Here is a 13,816-nt window from a genome sequence, read left to right on the forward strand (position 1 = left end):
TGACGTCAAATAAGTACTACTGTCATATTGTTTTTTATGATATGTTTTGGAACACCTAAACAACAGACAGAAGTCTGCAAGCTAACAGTTGAATTAGCAGTAAGAATAGAAAAAAGTCAACAGAGAGATGACTAGAGATAATTAGCTTAAATCAGCAGAAAACTTCAAAGGATAAACTGCTAAAAAAAAGGTATAAAAATAGAGCTTTTTCATATAGACAGTCAGAAGTCGCTGGGAAGGGGCAAGCAATTCTCGGCTTCAGAACCACTCTGTAAGCCTACAACTCTGAGTCTCGGGTAATCACGGTATTTGATTTTGGTGGATATTCTGGATTAGAATTAAGAATAAGAAATGTAAAAATGTACGAAATTAAGATTTGAGAATAAGGATCTCTGAGAATAAAGAAATGTAAGCTATTTGCTTTTGAATTGTTAAAGTTGCGATTGCCTCACAAGCTGTTAACTGTATGTCGGCTCTTAAATAAATCTATATATTTTTAGAATTGTCTCAAGTAGTATTTCTGTATCAATCTCGCAAACTCAATCTCTGTACACACTTTTGTGAGGAGTTGCAGAATTCTGGGGGGTTTTCCAGACCCTCATAATATCCAGAAGGTTACAGTCTAGTTAAACTTATTAAAAGTGCTATCCGGAGGACAGTAACGTCTTCACGTTGTTCCTTTCCTTTAGGGAGAGATAGTCTGAACCTTTAGACCCAATTAAGCGTCTTCTCGAATTCGGCTATCTTTAACTTTAGTTGAAGGTGAACGTCTGGGGAATACGCCTGATCTGGGATAGCCCGAAAAGGGCTAGGACTAGTAATTATCCCTTCACTTTATCCACTGACAATTCATTCCTATGAACGAAGTATGGATGGATATCTTCCTCCGATACTTGGTTTGGCCATCCACTTGCTATGTAATCATACACCTTTGACATAATTTGGTCACGTTTGGTTGCCCTACCAATGTCTTCAGCTGTGACTGGCAGCTTGTCAATGTATGAGAAATAGAACACTTCTATCTTATTGGGTGTAACCTGTGATGGGGATGACAATCTGGACATAGCTTCAGCATTACTGTGATCAGCTGATTGTCTGTATTCAATGTCATACGTATACGCTGACAAAATCAAAGCCCATCTCTGCATTCGGGCTGCAGCTAAGGTTGGAACTGGGGACTTTGGATGGAGGATTGCTGTCAGGGGCTTATGGTCAGTAACTATGGTAAACTTACGACCAAGCAAGTATTTGTGAAATTTCTTGACCCTAAAAATCAATGACAAAGCTTCCCTTTCGATCTGTGCATAATTCCGCTCACTGGCACTGAGAGTACGTGAAGCAAAGCAATTGGTCTCTCCTCCCCACTATCTAGTACATGAGAGATCACTGCCCCACCTCCATACAGAGAGGCATCACACGTTAGCTTGATTTCCTTAGATACATCATAGTGAACTAACATGGTACTCTCTATGAACTGGCTTTTACACTCTTTGAATGCTGTGTCACATTCTTTTGACCATCTCCAAGGGACCTGTTTTCTCAACAGCTCATTCAGTGGATGTAACAATGTAGCCAAGTTTGGGATGAACTTTCCAAAATAATTCAAAAGACCCAAAAATGATCGAAGTTCAGAGACATTCTTGGGAATGGGTGCATTTCTGATTGCATCCGCTTGCATTTGGTTGGATGTAAAGCATCTTTGTCTACTCTGTGCCCTAAGTACTCCACTGAGTTTTGAAACAACTTACACTTGTGAGCTGTCACTCGTACTCCGTGCTTCTCTAGCCATTTGAGAACTTCATTCAACACCTCATCATGGATTTGCCTGTTTGGTGCTGAAATTAGTAAGTCATCCAAATAACCTTGCAAAATTTGGTTCATCAGCCCCTGGAATATGTCAGGGGCAGAAGACACTCCAAATGGTAGCCTATTGAACTGATATAGGCCTCGGTGAGTATTTATAGTCAAGCATGACTTGGACTCTTCATCTAATTCAAGTTGTAGGTAGGCGCTTGTTAGATCTAACTTCTAAAAGATCTGGCCACCTTTCAGCGTTGTGAACAAATCTTCCACATTTGGCAACATATTGGGTAGATTGCACTCTAGAACCTGGTTTACAATTACCTTATAAATACCACACAACCTTACCTTACCATCTGACTTAGGTACAACAACAATGGGTATAGCCCAATTACTCAGATCTACCTTAGAGATAATGGAGAAATTCGGTAGCGCCCTGTTTATACTGTGGTCGCAGCCTGGCACCGAGACATGGTGCCGGACAGTGCGATGGCGGCCATGGACCATACCAAAGGCTGCCAAGAGGGGCCGACCTAGAGGTCAGCCAAAAGAAAAACTGTTGGCGCGGGGCGTGGCCGGACCGCCCCTTTACCACCCCACCAGCGGTGTGTGGCCTGGTTCGCGACCTGCGAGGCTGTCGTTGATACCGCCCACGGCAGCCTCGCGGGACACAGCCACATTTCTGCCATGGGGCAGTAAGGGGCCACATGGGGCGCTAAGGGGACACGTTGCTTGCCGATGACGTCATTGCCGGCGGCGCAGCGGCCCGGGGCGCTATCGTCTAGCACCTCAGCAGCGCTCCGCTGATTTTCTCAGGAGGCGCTATTATCAACCCCCATGGGATGATAACCCCTTTGTGCCCCATTAGCGCCCCTCACAGGCGCTAACGGCGGGTGCTAAGTCGGTGAATTTTGCTTCCAATATTCTCAGTTTTTAGTCTTTTGAGTACTTGCTCATCTTTTTCCTTGCGTGCATATGGTACGGGACTTGGCTTGCAGTAAACTGGTCTTGCATCCTTCTGCGCTCTGACACTCGCCTCGAAGTCTTGGATCAGACTGCCCGTTTCACTGAACACCTTTGGATACTGCTTGGTGACATTATCTTTCGATGCAAATGTTGCTTCCTCACAACAAATCTCATTCCAATCCATCTTCAGTGATCCCAACCAATTTCTACCTATCAAGGCAGGCTTGTCTTCTGCCACTAATATGAGAGGCAAGCTCTGACACTGATCCTTGTATTTCACTGGTATGGTGACACTTCCTACTACAGGGATTTGCTCTCCTGAGTAGCCTCGCAGCTCTACCTTCGATTTCTCTAGTCGATAATCACGCAACTTGTCGCGATATACTGATTCTGGTACTACGCTCATGGATGCACCAGTGTCGATTTCCATGGGTATCCTGGTTCCTGCGACATCTACTTGGATGACGATACCTCGCAAATCGCTGTTAGATACCTTCATGCTCCTGATGACGTGAATCTCCAGAAACTCCTCGTCCTGCTGCTTCTCTTCAACTTTATGTAGTGTCTGACGATTTCTACTTCTAGCATTGCTGGTCGGTTTACTTTTCTGTTGGCACGCCTTCGCAAGATACCTAGTTTTCTTGCAATAGAAACAGTCTGCCTTCACATATGGACAGATTTGAGCGGTGTGTTGTCCCAGGCACCGATAGCACGACTTCAATGCACTGTTACCTTGGCCAGTGAGGAGGTCTTGGGGCCCAACTGCCTTTTACTTTTAACCTGCAGCCGATTTGCATCTGACGACTGAAAATGGCGCAAAACTCTTGGGAGTATCGGTCGTCCCTATCCATCGACATAGCTGTCTGACAAGCTAAGTCAAAAGTCAAGTCAGGGGTTGTCAAGAATTTACTTCTGATACGTTCATTTTTCAACCCACAAATAAAGCGGTCCGCAAAGCTCGGTCCTGAAAGTTTCTGAAATGACAGTGAATGGATAGCTTTTTTAAAGCTACAATGTACTCACTGATACCCTCGTCATTTAATTGATCACATGTTCCAAAACGATAACTTTCAGCAATTTCCAGGGGCTCAGGACTGTAGTGCTGTTCTAACTTAGTTAGGATCTTCTTCAGTGGCGTGTCCTTCGGCTTGGTGGGAACAAGCACATTTTTCAGGGTTTCATACACCTCGGGGCCTGCTTCATTCAAAAAAATAGCCCGTTTCATTTCTAAAACCGCCCGGTTACGGTTTACATCATTGGGGACTTCGACGATACTATTTGTGGTGAAAAACATTTCTAGCTGCTCCACATACGCTCTGAAAGTCTCTTGGTCATGATCGAATTCACCCTATTATTCCCCTAGGCGCAGCCATCTGGACTCTTGCAATGTCGACAGTTCAGCCACGTCTGCTCAAAATTTACCACAGCTTTTTAAGTTTTTCTACAAAACGTAGAACCTCTAACGGTCCTTCTGTCGGTTGGCAGGATTATCCTCCAAGCAAGACCTGGATGACATTCAGGCTTGGGCTGACAAGAACATAAGAAATAGGAGCAGGAATAGACCATTTGGCCCCATGGCAGGTAACATTCGCGCCACACAAGTGCCAGTCAATGACTATCTCCAACAAGTGAGACTCTTACCACCGCCCCTTGACATTCAACAGCATTACCATCGCCGAATCCCCCACCATCAACATCCTGGGGGTCACCATTGACCAGAAACTTAACTGGACCAGCCACATAAACACTGTGGCAACAAGAGCAGGTCAGAGGCTGGGTATTCTGCGGCGAGTGTCTCACCTCCTGACTCCCCAAAGCCTTTCCACCATCTACAAGGCACAAGTCAGGAGTGTGATGGTATATTCTCCACTTGCCTAGATGAGTGCAGCTGCAACAACACTCAAAAAGCTTGACACCATCCAGGGCAAAGCAGCCCGCTTGATTGGCACCCCGTCCACCACTTTAAACAATCACTCCCTCCACCACCGGCGCACCGTGGCTGCAGTATGTACCATCTACAAGGTGCACTGCAGCAACTCGCCAAGGCTTCTTCGGCAGCACCTCCCAAACCCGTGACCTCTTCCACCTAGAAGGACAAGGGCAGCAGGCGCATGGGAACACCACCGCCTCCAAGTTCCCTCCAAGTCACACACCATCCTAACTTGGAAATATATCATCATTCCTTCATCATTGCTGAGTCAAAATCCTGGAACTCCCTCCCTAACACCACTGTGGGAGTACCTTCACCACACGGACTGCAGGGGTTCAAGGCGGTGGCTTACCACCACCTTCTCTAGGGCAATTAGGGATGGGCAATAAATGCTGGCCTTGCCAAGGAAGCTCACATCCCAGGAACGAGTAAAAGCAAAAGTCTCACCTCTCCCCATGAGAATGAGAAATTACTACACATATCTGTCTCCTGTCATAACAACAGAAAACGCTGGAAAAACTCAGCAGGCCAGGCAGCATCCGTGGGGAGAGAAACGTTTCAGGTCGAAGACCTTTCATCAGAACTAGAAAAAAGCAGGAAATGGAAAACAAGTTTAGGGGCTGGGAAAAGGGGGCGGGGATGAAAGAACAAAAGGGAAGGTCAGTGATAGGATAAAAATTAAATTTTTTGAAAAATAAATGTAAACATTTTTCATGGGGCCAAAAATAACCTAAACTAATCTTAAATGTTTTTGTATGGTTAAGTCATCAAAAATTTTTATTTTAATATTTATTTAAACCCTTATGCTGGTAAAAGAAGGTCTTGCGCCTGCTTTGACCCGGCGTAAGGGTTTGGTGGGCATTCGCTGGGCAGCCGTAGCCCAAGCCTGCGCCGGCAAATGTCCATTTCCTGTGGATTCGTACGATCTGTCGAGCTTAAACTTGACAGGTCGCAAGAACTTACGGGGCACTTACAACAGCGTACACGGTCATAGGCCCTGGAAAATCTGGGCCATTATTACATTTGGCAAAATACTTAAGTTGCAATTGCCTAAACATTTTCCATTTTATGCCATCTTGAACTCACAGGGGATAAATTCTGCTTTGGTAATGCGTGCCAAGAAAAAAACTGAATTATTCAAACTTTGAATTAAGTGCCTTTGAAGTAAGATCCTGTAAATTGAAGCAGAATCTATCTTTACACAAAAAATGTGAGAAGCATATTTATGCAGTTTTAAGCTGCTTTTGCATTATTCGGAAACGGCTGTTCCTGACTGCCAGCCTTTGTGAATCCCACCAGGTTTATCTTCAGGTTGCAGCTGGCTGTGTGAGAATTGGGCATGGTGAATCAGCACTGCTCACATGGGCCTCACACAGTATAAAAACAACATCGCGTGTACAGTCTGTGCACATCGAACTAAAACAAAGGAATTGTTCATTACATAGCAATTTAATTCAGAAATGTTCACACCCATCCAGCGAAGAGAGCATTTTGAGAAAGTGCTACCATATTAACAACCGCTGCAACCTGATGCTCACACATATTCCATTTCAATGAGGAGAGAGAAGACATAATTTTGCCGTTAGCACTTTTACTTCAATAAATCTGTATGCAAATGTGTACAGTACATGAGCTCATTTGCATGAGGTGTTATTTTGTGGTTACTTTGGTGTTGTCTAAATTTAGTGTGTGCAAGTCTAAATGGCCAAGTGTTTGATGTGATAACACAGATAGGTTTATCTGATAATGAATTGCTGAACTCATAACTAGCCAAGATAGCATCAAAACCGAGCACGAAAATTAGTAAGTAAACAGGTTTTTATGCGTTAAAACAGTTATTCACAAGAATAACAGGAGTGAGCCTTTGGCTTTCATAGATTCATAGAATGATAAGCACAGAAGGAGGCCATTCGGCCCATCATGCCTGTGCCGGCTCTTTTGAAAGAGTTGTTCAATTAGTCCCATTCTCCAGCTCTTTCCCCATAGCCTTGCAAATTTTTCCTTTTCCAAGTATTTATCCAATTCCCTTTTGAAAGTTACTATTGAATCTGCTTCCATCGCCCTCTCAGACAGTGCATTGCAGATCACAACAACTCGTTGTGTAAAAAGTGTTTCCTTGTGTAGCCTCTGGTTCTTCTGCTACTTTACACTATTCTCCATGGAAAGAGTGTGAAAATGTGAAAAAACCAACATGGGAATAGCAACAAATTTCATTTAAACCTCATATAGTTGTAACACTTTCTTAACTTTTTCCCATATAACTCCTGCTGGATTCCATAAAATGATTTTAAAGGTGCATATGAGGAAATCACAGGCATGCTTGCCGCAATTTTCCATTCATAATTGGTGAAAGGTTGAAGCCTGCAACTCCCGATCTGCTTTCTTGTGGGCAAGAATCTGCACCAAGAGTGCACATTTGTAAAATCGTCCCCCAAACTCTCTTCCCAAGAAACTGTTCAGGCTAGGTGAATTGAAAATTTCAAAACTGAGACTGATAGATTTTTGTTAGGCAAGGGTATTAAGGGTTACGGAACCAAGGTGGGTAGATGGAGTTAAGATACAGATCACCCATGGTCTAATTGAATGGCAGGACAGGCTCGAAGTACAGAATGGCCTACTTCTTTTCCTGTGTTCCTCTCCCTCCTATAAACTTGGAATAGAAAGGGTCTCAAATTAAATGTTGGCTCACAATCATTGGGGGAGGAATTTGGTATCACCCCGTTTGGGGGCGGTAACTTGAAAGCTGGGAAACTTAGCGCCAGGCGCTAATGATTCCCAGCTTTTTCTAACTTCGATGTTTGCACTCCAGGAAGGAAGTGGAGCGCTAAATCAAGCGTTCCTCTTCCTGGAGCGCTAAAGGACGCAGGCGGGGCGGTAGTGGTGCAGCACTGCACAATGGACCGCACAGCACTGCCGCGATCCCAGGCTCCTTCCCTCCCTTAAAGGGAAGGGCCATCGCTGCAGGCTCTGCATTGGGACCAGTTAGCTGGTCCCCGACGGCAGCCACGATCCAGCCCGATCAGCCCCATGCACTCCAGCAGAGTGCCAGGCTGATTGATTGTGGCCCAGGAGAATTGAAAAAAAAGCATTTTACAAATTTTGCTACTTACCTTGGCAACCTCCCCTCTAACTTCCGCCCCTGAAGCGCCCGGCCTCCCGAACAACGCCCCCTGCAGCTGTCGATGTTTTCGCCCAGTGATGCTGCAGGGGGCAGAACCGAAGTTCAGGTCCAGGGCAATGTGCATGGCAATGATGTCACTATCTCCAGGCACAGGAGATTGTAGCGCAATGTGTTACTGCCGTCGCAAACCTCCCGGACAATTTAGCGGGAGTCGTTGATCTCGCCACGCCCAGGCGGTAAGTTGTTAGTGCTCCATTATCACCCACCGGAGGCACTAACGGGAGGCGCTAACCCACTGAATTTCTCCCCCAAAACATTTGTTGTTGTCTCCGAATTACTTTTCTTCCCTCCATCATACCCTAACCCCCCTCCCCACCCCACTACCCAGCAGCTGGATAAAATCAGCTAAATCAGCACAGACCAGCGATCCAACCTGGGACTTTCCTGTTCTTTATAGCTCAGCACCATACCAAGCATTACATTTCCCCACCAAACCATCAGTGGAGGTTTTTGACTCTAATTTGTCAATACATGTAAATGGGTTAGAAAAACATGACTTCCATTTAAGTCAAACAGATTGCTCTAGCTGACAAATTTACTTCCTCATTTACAAAGCCCCATGATCAGCCTCATACAGCATTTAAATTCTGATGTATACCCATTTGGTCTCAGCAACCTCGGACCTTTTGTGTGTCGAAAGTATTTTTCAAAAGAACTATTAAAAAACACGAGCATGACTACAGCTTTTTGTATTTAAAAAAGGATGTGCCACCTCTGTGTTCTGCAGCATCGGCAATGTTGGAGTAAATTAACAGTTTGCCTCAGTCTAATCACTTATCTGGAATGTTCCCTGAAGTGCCTTGTGAAGTTTATTTTTATGATGCACCATCAAATTTATGGATTATTTTTGGTGTACTTAAAATGGTAATAAAGATTTTAAGATGTGTAAAACTCATTTGGATGTCCTTGCTTTCATTTCTGTGACTGTTTATGGGAAATCACATCTCTTGACAGACTTAACAAACTAACGGTATAAGTCACACCAGGTACGCAAATACAAAGTGGTGATCTAGACAGAATTTATTTATCACTTTTAAAGCTTGAAGCCCACGGCCTCCCTACCAAGTTGCTGGTACCATTTGGGCTGTGTCCCAACTCTTTTTATTTGGGTTCATAGCAAATTGCAGTTTCCATAGAGGAATCCATGTTCCCCATGAACTAAAACCTACAACTTTTAAAGCATGCAGTGAACAGGAGTAGGGTATCTCCCGGTTAACAATCTACCTTTTGACAATAATATGGCTTTTGAATAGCTCGTGGGATTTCATCACGCCTCACTTCATTTCAGAAGCTGGATAATATCAGCTACACCAGACTTTAATATAACAGGCTAAGCTACTAATCAGATTTATATACAAATAGCATTATTTACAGAATAAGCAAGATACTAAACAGCTGCCAAAGGTCTGGAGACAGTTTGCACGGGTTTAAACAAATGAACCGGTCCAACGTGGCTCTGTAACCCTTATAGAATCATAGGGCTGGAAGCCTGGCGGTATCAGCACCGGCCAAGGCTAACGGCCGCCCGTCGAGAGAGCGCAGGCCACCCTGGTATTTTGGGGCTGCCTGCTAATTAACATCAGCGTAGCGTTGATTTTGCAGTGTAACGCGCTCTTTCCAGCACTAAGCTCAGCAGGAGGCCAAAGGTCGCGTCTGTGTACCGCTAGCAGTGAAGGGGAACAGGGAAGAAAGGCAGGAACTTGTCAGCTGTTTATGGAACAGTTACCGTATTCGCCACAACAACATTACCTGACACCCAAAGTTTGCTGATTTTTTAATCGTTCATGAAATGAATACATCTGCGTTCCCTGTGACATAAGTCTTTCCCCACTGGTTACTCCTGAAAGTGTTTAACTGTGCAGTAATCATGCCAGTGGGTCTTGCATACTCGACAAAAGTAATTATTTGATAAATAATTGGTTATGGAATTTTGAATAAATTCATCATAATTCCTTAAAATCTTAAGCATTTGAGTCCAGATTTGCTAGGGGGTAACGTTCTGGTGATGCTATCATAAAGATAAAAGAGATTTTCAAACATTGCAGTGAAGTTCTAGCCAATCTGATGCTCTTTTGGAGTTTTTTTGTTATTTGCTGGGAATCCGCCGAGGGATTTGCAGCTTTGTGCAGGTGTTCAGTTCGGAACTAAAAGCTTGTTTCACAAGGTTTCACCCATTGATTTACTGACCCACAAACACTGTAGGCCTCCTGGAAAGCCGCCAGAAAATGCATCACCCCTGCCCGCTCCCCTCCCCCCTCCACCCACCTACTCCCTTCCCCCCTCCACCCCCCCCTCCCCCACACTGATGGGCAAAAAATGAAAGTATGAAAGAAGAACCTTGGCAAAGGAGACATTTGAAGTTCTGGCATCCATCAGAGCTGTTTTCCACTTGTCAGCCTCCATCTTCGTCTACAATCTGCCAAGTCCTGCCAGACTCCTCATGGCTGTCAATGCTGCTGAAACGCTTTTAGCGGCTGCATACACAGGCGTGCTTTAGAGAGGGCGGCAATAGGAGCGGCGAAATCCAAAATGGATCAGCAGGCGTCAACGCGGCATTGTACACCGCTTGATGTCACGCTCCGACTCTTTACAATGCTTTCGGCGAGCGCAGGCAATGGCAGCTGCTGCAGGGCCCGCTGGCAGCGGCCGCCGCCATTTTTCCCCCTGAATCTGGCGGTAATGGGTGGTGCTAAACCCCTGAATTTTTAACCCAAAGAATCTTACAACACAGAAGGAGGCTATTCGGCCCATCATGCTCGGCTCTTTGAAAGAGCTGTCCAAATTACTCCCAGTTTTATCCCCATAGCCCTGCAAATAAGTTCTGATCAAGTACATGGTCTTTTGAAAGTTCCTATGGAATCTGCTTCCACCGCCCTTTCAGGTAGTGTGTTCCAGATCATAACAATCCTCTGTGTGAAGACATTTCTCATTTCCCCTCTCGTTCTTTTGCCAATTGTTTTAAATCTGTGACCTCTGGTTACCAACCCACTTGCCAGAGGAACAGTTTCTCCCTACTTGCTTGATCAAAACCCCCCATAGTTTTGAATACCTCTATTAGGTCTCCTCTTAACCTTCTCTGCTCTAAGGAGAACAATCACAGCTTCTCCAATCTCTCCACATAACTGAATTCCCTCATCCCTGGTTTCATCCTGGTAAACCTCCTCTGTACCCTCTCCAGGTACCTTTCTAAGGCCTTGACATCTTTCCTAAAGTGTGGTGTACACAATACTCCAGTTGAGACCTAATCAGAAGTCAGTTTGCTGCCTGCATTATATTGAACGGGCGTGAGTTAATCGCATTTCGCGATCCCTGTACCTGTTTTCCGGCCTTCTCCAATTGTTAGTCCAATATCTCTACTCCCCCTCCTCTACTGCAACATTAACTTCATCCTCTTCTTTTGTGAAGACAGATGTAAAGTACTCATTCAGTACCTCAATCATGCCCCCTGCCTCCACAAGAAGACTTATTTTTCCCCCTAATCGGCCCCACCATTCCTTTAACTATCCTTTAATTTTATACATTTATAAAAGGTTGTTTGGTTCCCTTTTATGTTACCTTGTTCTCATACTCTCTCTTTGTCCTTCTTATACCCTTTTTCAATTTCCCCCTGCACTCTCTGTATTCTGCCTGGTTTTCTACTGTCTTTTGTACCTGACATTTGTCATAAACCACCTTTTTCTGTTTTACTTTAACCTTTATTTCCTTTGTCATCCAGGGAGCTCTAGCTTTGGATGCCCCATCTTTCCTCCTTAGGGGAATATGCTTGGTTTGTACACAAACTATCTTCCTGTCTTGAAGACCTGCCATTGCTCATTTACTGTTTTCCTGGCCAATCTTTGTTTCCAGTCCACCTGTGCTGGAAGATCCCTTCTCAAATCACTAAATTTGGCTTTCTTCCAGTTGGGTATTTTCACTTTTGAATTCTTTTTGTCCCTCTCCATAACTACTTTAAAGCTAATTATATTATGATCACTACTACCCAGATGTTCTCCCACTGCAACACACTCCACTTGCCCCACTTCAGTCGCCAGAACTAGATCCAGCACTGCTTCCTTCCTCGTTGGGCTAGAAACACACTGGTTTAGATCCAGATCTTGAGATGAAATGTTTTTTGTACTAATTATGCAATCTTGTTCATCAAAATATAGTCTCTGGAAGAATTGCATGAGTGCTAGTTGATCGAGTTTAGTATTTTCTTTGCACCATAGAAAAATGACTGAACTCCCCAATACAGACAATATGTTGTTAGCATTAATTTTGAAGAACAGGCACTTGCTTTGAAATCAATGTGCCAAACAAAGATGATCAACTGAAGAATGCCATTTATATGTAGAAACACTACAGATTTTGGACACACTACAGGTATGCCATGAAAATGATGAGGGCTAATCCCTGCATACTGGGAAATCCATTTGCACCTAAAGGATTTAGTCATTTTGGTACAATAGGTGTTTGCATTGAAAGCCATTAAGCAGAATGAAGTAGACCAGTCAAAGAAGTAGACCAATAGATTGATAAATGTGTTACCGACCCCAAACAGATATGGTTAATCAGCTAGGAAGAGCCTTGAAAAACTATTGATGTCAGAAATCTGTCTCCCTTATCATAACTTAGGCATTCAAAAGTAGAAGGAAGTATAAAAACTAATTGCAGACATGTCCTTTGTCCAATCAAAGAAAGTTTACAGCACAGAAGCAGGCCATTCGGCCCGTCGAGCCCGTGCCAGCTCTCTGCAAGAACACTTCAGCTAGTCCCACTCCCCTGCCATTTCCCCACAGCCCGGCAAAAAATGTTCTTTCAGGTACTTATCCAATTCCCTTTTGAAAGCCACGATTGAGTCTGTCTCCACCACCCTTTCAGGCATTGCATTCCAAATCCTAACCACTCACTGCGTAAAAAAGTTTTTCCTCATGTCGCGTTTGGTTGTTTTGTCAATCACTTTAAATCTATGTCCTCTGGTTCTCGACCCTTCCATCAATGGGAACAGTTTCTCTCTCCACTCTGTCTAGACCCATCATGATTTTGAACACCTCTATCAAATCTCCTCTCAACCTTCTCTGCTTTAAGGAGAACAACCCCAGCTTCTCGAGTCTATCCACATAACTGAAGTCCTTCATCCCTGGAACCATTCTCGTAAATCTTTCCTGCACCCTCTCTAAGGCCTTCACATCCTTCCTAAAGTGCGGTGCCCAGATTTGGACATAATACTCCAGTTGAGGCCGAACCAGTGTTTTAGCGAGGTTCATCATAACTTCCTTGCATTTATACTCTAATTAAAATTTGGTTTCTGACACATTTATCCAGTTGGATGACACCATGGAAAGGGTCCATGTGATTGAATTGATCAGTAAGTGGGATTTTATATAGGTATCACAATTGTGTGGGAAAAGCTGGAGGGACCAAAGGGTCTTTACCTGTCCAGCATTGTTCGTATGTTCATCTGCTGATATATGGTGCCTCTGTCTTCATTATTTAGGCAATGCACTGAAAATTGTTAATAGTTAATCTTGTGTTGGTATTAATTGTGTTATTAAAGATGTTAAATAAAGTAGTAAAATAAAAACAGAAAATGCTGGAAATACGCAGCATGTCAGGCAACATTTGTAGAGAGAGAAACATAGTTAATGTTTCAGGTCAAAGGCCCTTGCCAGAACTGGAAAAAGTTGGATATGTAACAGGTTTTTAAGCAAGTATTGGGGCAGGGAGAGGGGGGAGGGGAGGAAAGAACAAAAGGGAAGGTCTGTGATAGGATGGAAGGCAGGAGAGATTAAAAGACAAAAGGGATGATGGTGCAAGGCAAAAGGAGATGGTAATGGGACAAATTAAGAAACAAAAGATGACGCTAGATGAAATGTAAATGGCAATGGCAGAATGATCAACAGCTGCCATGTGAGAGAGAGAGAAAAAATGATAGGGGCAAAGGTTATGGTCTGAAATTG

Source organism: Somniosus microcephalus, chromosome 7 (assembly GCF_052327205.1).
Source record: "Somniosus microcephalus isolate GS21.2 chromosome 7, FLI_Smic_1.0, whole genome shotgun sequence".
Taxonomy (NCBI): Eukaryota; Metazoa; Chordata; class Chondrichthyes; order Squaliformes; family Somniosidae; genus Somniosus; species Somniosus microcephalus.